Raw genomic sequence first — 6000 nt, 5'->3', positions numbered from 1 at the left:
CTACAAATAAAAACATTAGTAACAGATTACATCTCAGAAGGCTTAGATTATTTTTTTAGGCCTATAAATCATTTTGCAACATACAGGCAGCTTAAACAGCCTGAAACTTCAACATTCAAAGAAAACTGGTTGTAATTCATATTCCTATTGTATTTCTCAAAGAACAGGTAATCTGTACAAATAAATTCATCAGTAACATATTACATCTCAGAGGGCTTAGATTATTTTTTTACGCCTATAAAACATTTTGCAACCTACAAGCAGCTTAAACGCAGCCGAAAACTTCAACGTTCAACATTCATATTTCTATTTTGAAAATGTTGTTATGACTGTTGGTTGAGCTTATTAGATCTACTGTCATAATGCTGCAGACGTGGTTATGATGACCAGTCCGAGAAGCATGTTCAGTGTGCTTTCATTGATGGCACCGCTAACCTTATCACACCGCACTTTGAAATGAGCGACTTAGAAAAAAAAAAGTTCAAATCACACAGATTACGAATTATACCAATACATAAAAGGGATCATATCTATTCAACCATAAGGAAAATAGGGCTAGCTGTGAATTCGCAAACTTTTCGACATGTATGACATTACAAAAAAAAGAAAAAGAAAAAAAATAGCACTTCTTGGCAACGTCACGTCCAAGTCTGAGAATCTGGACGATACAAAAAGAATAATGTCGCATGAGATTTGAGCACCACTGTACAGGTGTGTAAATGAATGTGACGATGGTAAATGAAATATATAAATAGTCCTTCTTACAAACATAAGTGAGATTATACAGATGTGCAAATGAATGAGTCGATGGTAAATGAAATGTGTAAATGGTCCTTCCCTAAAAGCATATGTAAATTTATACAGACATGTAAGCTTATGAGATGATGGCAACTGAATTATATAAATAATCATTCCTTACACTGTAGGCATTACTTAAGGTCCTTTGCACCGTCCCTTCGGCACCTATGTGCAACCCCTTTCATTTTTTTACAGTATCTCCGTTCATATTCTCTTCCTTCCTTCTTACTCTCCTTAACCCTTTCCTAAAAATTGATTCATAGTAGTACAACTGCGAGTTGTTATAACTTTTAAACCTTTCTACTCTCAATTTCCATTTCGGCGCTGAAAGGTCCAAATTCTGTAATCTATTCTATTCCATTCTCAAACTGCTATGGCGACTCACCGACGACCGTGACGTGGCCTATCTGACTGATGGCGATCTCCGTGTTGATTTGGCACATGTAGGTCCCGGCGTCCCCGGGTCTCAGGTCCCGGATGGTGAGGTACCAGGTCCGGTGGCCATCGTGGGAGACCCCGATGCGGTTGTTCCGGGTGATCACGTGGTTGCCGACGGTCAGGATTGCCGATCGGTCCTTCTGGATCCAGGCTAGCTATTGGGAGAGGAGGAGGGGGTTCGGCTTCTTTAGGCATAATTTATAGATTTTTTTCATGATTTGAGCGATCTTTTAGCTAATGTTTAATTCGTCATGATTAACGATTTACATAAAGATATTAGTACTAGCTATTGGGAGAGGGGGATATTCTTTTTCTTTGTGAATATTTCTAATTTAAAAAAAATTATTTGAGCGCTCTTTTAGCTAATATTTGATTTTTAATGCGTAACTGTTAGATGAGAAAGGCATCTAGGTATGGACACATGCGTTGGAAGTCTTAAAATAATAATGATTATTATTATGATAATAATAATTATATTAGTAGCGTCTTTCGGGAAAAGAGGAAGTTTGATTTCCTTTTGCATACTTTTTCTTTTAATGATTTAACCAATCGTTTAGCTAATATTTATTTTGTAATAACTGTTAGGTGAGAAAGGCATCCACTTAGATATGGGTAAATTCGTTGGAAATTTGAAAATAATAATAATAATGAATAATAATAATAATAATAATAATAATAATAATAATAATAATAATAATAATAATAATAATAATAATTATTATTATTATTATTATTATTATTATTATTATTATTATTATTATTATTAGTAGTAAGTAGTAGTAGTAGTTAGTAGTTAGTATAGTATAGTAGTAGTAGTAGTAGTAGTAGTAGTAGTCGTAGTGGTAGTAGTAATAGTAATAGTAGTATATTATACAAACACAGAATAAGGAGACATGTTGCAACAGTCCGCATTATTGATATCTGTCATCGAGTTCGATAAATGTCTGATAATATTTTCATGATCAAAATGAGACAGATACACAACAAATCATAAGCAATGAAAACTGAAACAATAAATCACATTAGAGTTATCAAAACAAGATTTTTTTTCTCATGCCGAAAAATTTAGACTTCAAATTTCCACTACTACTGAGAATTTTCAAAGTGTATATTTAACTACTAATTTTCTTAGAGGATCTGATCACCAAAACGTTTAGCAATTCAATTTTTTTTTATCTTTTAGTGATAACATTTAATATCTTTTAATATTCATTTCGCTAAGGTATTTCGTTTCCCTTACATTAACTGAATTAACAGGGAGTTACAGCAGTGAAAACAGGCATAGAAACAAGAGAATAAATTGTTATTTACTTAAAATAAGGAACTGAAAGTTTATATTTTTCCTTTCATATAACTGGGTCAAAATGCAGAAAAGATTTATACGGGAAGAAGAGCGAAAAAATCTAGAAGTCAGGAAATAGAGACAGAGCACTCAAGGTATCACGGGAAAGAGCAGATGGAATGAATCACAGAACAAGAGATTAAAGAAAAACAAAAAACCGTGACACTTTGAGATCTTGAGTGGATCTTAAACAGAAACTGTTGCCGTAAAAGACCTGAAGATTTTAAAAGATAGGAGGAAAGTAGTTTGGGGGGGTGGGGGAATTAGGGCCAAACAAAAATGAAAATGAAGAAGAGAGAGAGAGAGAGAGAAAAGGTCACAGAACTTAGACGCGAGTGGGGAAAGAAAACGGGGTTCAGATTTACAGGAATTTCAAGTAATGCCTTCGCTCTCCTTTGATGCTGGGAGTGACGTGACGTGTCGGTTTCGAGAGAAAAGACAAGGCGCAGAAGTTGGCGACTAAATATTCAGAAACTTAGAAGTTGGATGGAAAGAAAAGGGTAAAGAGTTGGATTAAAAGAAGAGGTGAAAGAGTCTTCCGAACAGGGGGGAAAAAAGGAGATGAAAAGAAGGGAAAGAGAAAAGCATGACTGAACTTAAAAGGATAATGATTTCAACTGACAGGAGACAAATATGCAAGGGAAAAACAGACAGACTTCTTCGGCTGATTTTTTTTATGATGATAAGAATAGGTATTTTAATGAAGGCTTTTTATTGTACTTATTTACAAATGCCTCGCTTTAGAGACGAATACTTCACTGACCTACAAAGGCCACTGGAAAGGTGCCAGATGAATTTTTCCAGCTGAGTTCCAGACAAAGCGAAAATTCCTGGCTTATACTACGAAAGAACGTTGTTATAGATTTATCTGGCCTTATGCCAGCACTTGCTTTTGTGCCCTACTGACAGATCGTAACGCCTCGAAAGAAGATAATTTTGCAGAAGAATACTTCTTCTGCATCCTTAGTCGACAAACTGGTTTGCAAAACATTCTATGAAAGTATTACAAATTCTGTCTTTCTGTTGATCTGTTGGGTCGATAGTTGAAGCAAAGAAAAGAGGATTGGACATGCATGAAAATGTATGATTTCGTACATTAATTTCAAGCTAATTCAATACAAAGACCAGTAAATAATAGAATGAAATATGAAAACATTTCTGTGAGTAAGGTCGAAATTTCACTGGAAATGAATAATCGAGGAAGTGGATACATTCAGTGACATGACTTGGAATTACGTTAGTCAGGGAGATGGTGGTTTCCATTCCAACCTGGGGATCATCAGGAGACCGTAACAAATGATTAAAGAATAAATACATTTGCACAAACACACTCTGCTGTGTCTATATATCCACGAGCAGGTACGTATGAATGTATGCAATGTATGGTATATTATCTATAGAAGCGAGTATCACACTGAATATGCATATATTAACGCACCTTGCATTCCTGTGAATGAATTTTGAATGGTCCGCTGCTTATATATATATATATATATATATATATATATATATATATATATAGATATATATATATATATATATATTGTGTGTGTATGTCGTGTGTAGAGACACGCACACACGTGCCAAGATTAAGCAATGACAGTCCATCGGTAATCTAGAGTGGCCAGCAGCCCAAGTAGGCGAGGCAGTTGTATCTCGGTAAATAAAGGCAGTTGTCGGGAGAGCAAGAGGTTTAGCTTTAACTTCCTGATTGCAGAGTCTCTCTCTCTCTCTCTCTCTCTCTCTCTCTCTCTCTCTCTCTCTCTCTCTCTCTCTCCCATCTCATCAAGATGGACCGATACGTCAGTCCAAGTCAGGAGGAGGAGGATGCCCATTGGTCTTTGCCGTTGTTGGCTGAAAAGGGGTGTCCCGTCCGGGTCGTCCGCGAAGTATCGGTGACCGGGAAAGGGGGTTGGTGGTTTCGGGGGGTCGAGGGCTTGAAGACAGATAAGGACAATTTGGTGGGGCGGGGGTGGATATGGCGGACGGGGGAGTGGGGCGTTTGGGGAGGTCTCCGGATGGGGACCAGATAGAGATAGCCTTTTAGAGAGGCAGTGACTGTTATTGGGGCAGGGGGTGTTGGAGGGCAGGGGGGGGGGGGGGGTTTAGAGATAAGGACACTGAGGGTTTCATTTGGGTTGACCGGACCCTGAGACGGGGGGGGGGGGGGGGGATGTTGAGATCGTCCGCACTGGGGGAAGATATTCTCAAACACAGCATTAACAACTCCCAGACGACGCGGTAAATGAGAAAAGTTTGTATGGAATGGATTCCGATATTTGGTGGTTTGTGCCATAAATTCCTTAAGAGGCCGACCCATTTAATCCGGGAGAGAGAGAGGGGGGGAGGGGGGGGGCGGCAGCAAGACTCTGGCTCACTTTATCCGTTTATCAAGACGAGACCCTTTTAGCCCCTCATTCATTCATTCATTCATTCATCTCTCTCTCTCTCTCTCTCTCTCTCTCTCTCTCTCTCTCTCTCTGTAATTCTGTAGCCTTTTAACGATGCAGTGTATTTATGATACAAATAATCACAGTTGACAGAGCCATTTTGTAGCATTAGCTCTCTCTCTCTCTCTCTCTCTCTCTCTCTCTCTCTCTCTTCTCTCAATATGAAACATAAATACTGTATATTTCCCTTTTATCATCATCAATGCAGTCTTTTTGTTTAAAAGACTTTTAGGCAGTTTTTTTTATTGCCGTAGTAGCTCTCTCTCTCTCTCTCTCTCTCTCTCTCTCTCTCTCTCTCTCTGTGTTTGCAGTAACTCAAGGGTTACAGAATTAAGTGCATCTAAGAGCTTGACGAAATCGAGATTTTTTAAGATGTACTGTTGATTAATTAGGTAAGAAATGTATACTATAAGAAGAAAATCTAATTAACAGATTCATATAAACAATAAGAATTTACAACGAATCTCACATGTGTCCACTAAAATGGTTGAGTTGAACCTAATTGAGATTTAATTAAATAATAAGAAATGATAAAATCTCGTAGTCACATGAGCCTCTAAAACAGTGAAAAGTTCGCGCTCATATAAACGAAAATATTAACGGAATTGTCTGTCTTCAAATTGAGACAGGGTTTCTTTTGTTAACAACACATTTTAGATGTTAAGAAGTTAGGTGCCAATGCTCTTTTAATTATATTGATAAGGGGAATCGAGCAGGTTTATCGTAAGCTCTCGTTGTATATCTATTTTAGATATGTTTACACTGATATCAGTGTGGGTGTTTCACCAATAATGAGAATAAAAATAAATAAATGAATAAATTATTATTATTATTATTCAGGCCATTTACTTTAAATTCAAGCATCCAAAGAATATAGCGTTCATTAGAAAGAAGTAACAGAAGGTAATGGGAAATACAGAAAGAAGAGATCAGTTATTAGAAAAACAGATAAATTGAAAAATTAATAGATAA

General features: G+C 37.0%; 1 pseudogene; it reads right to left on the bottom strand.

Annotated features, from left to right (window-relative positions):
- The window catches only part of LOC135225583 (lachesin-like), a 317204-nt pseudogene that overhangs the window by 15023 nt on the left and 296181 nt on the right, over window positions 1-6000 (bottom strand).

The sequence above is a fragment of the Macrobrachium nipponense genome, chromosome 13, assembly GCF_015104395.2.
Source record: "Macrobrachium nipponense isolate FS-2020 chromosome 13, ASM1510439v2, whole genome shotgun sequence".
Lineage (NCBI taxonomy): Eukaryota > Metazoa > Arthropoda > Malacostraca > Decapoda > Palaemonidae > Macrobrachium > Macrobrachium nipponense.
This window is presented reverse-complemented; position numbering and strand designations above follow the sequence as displayed.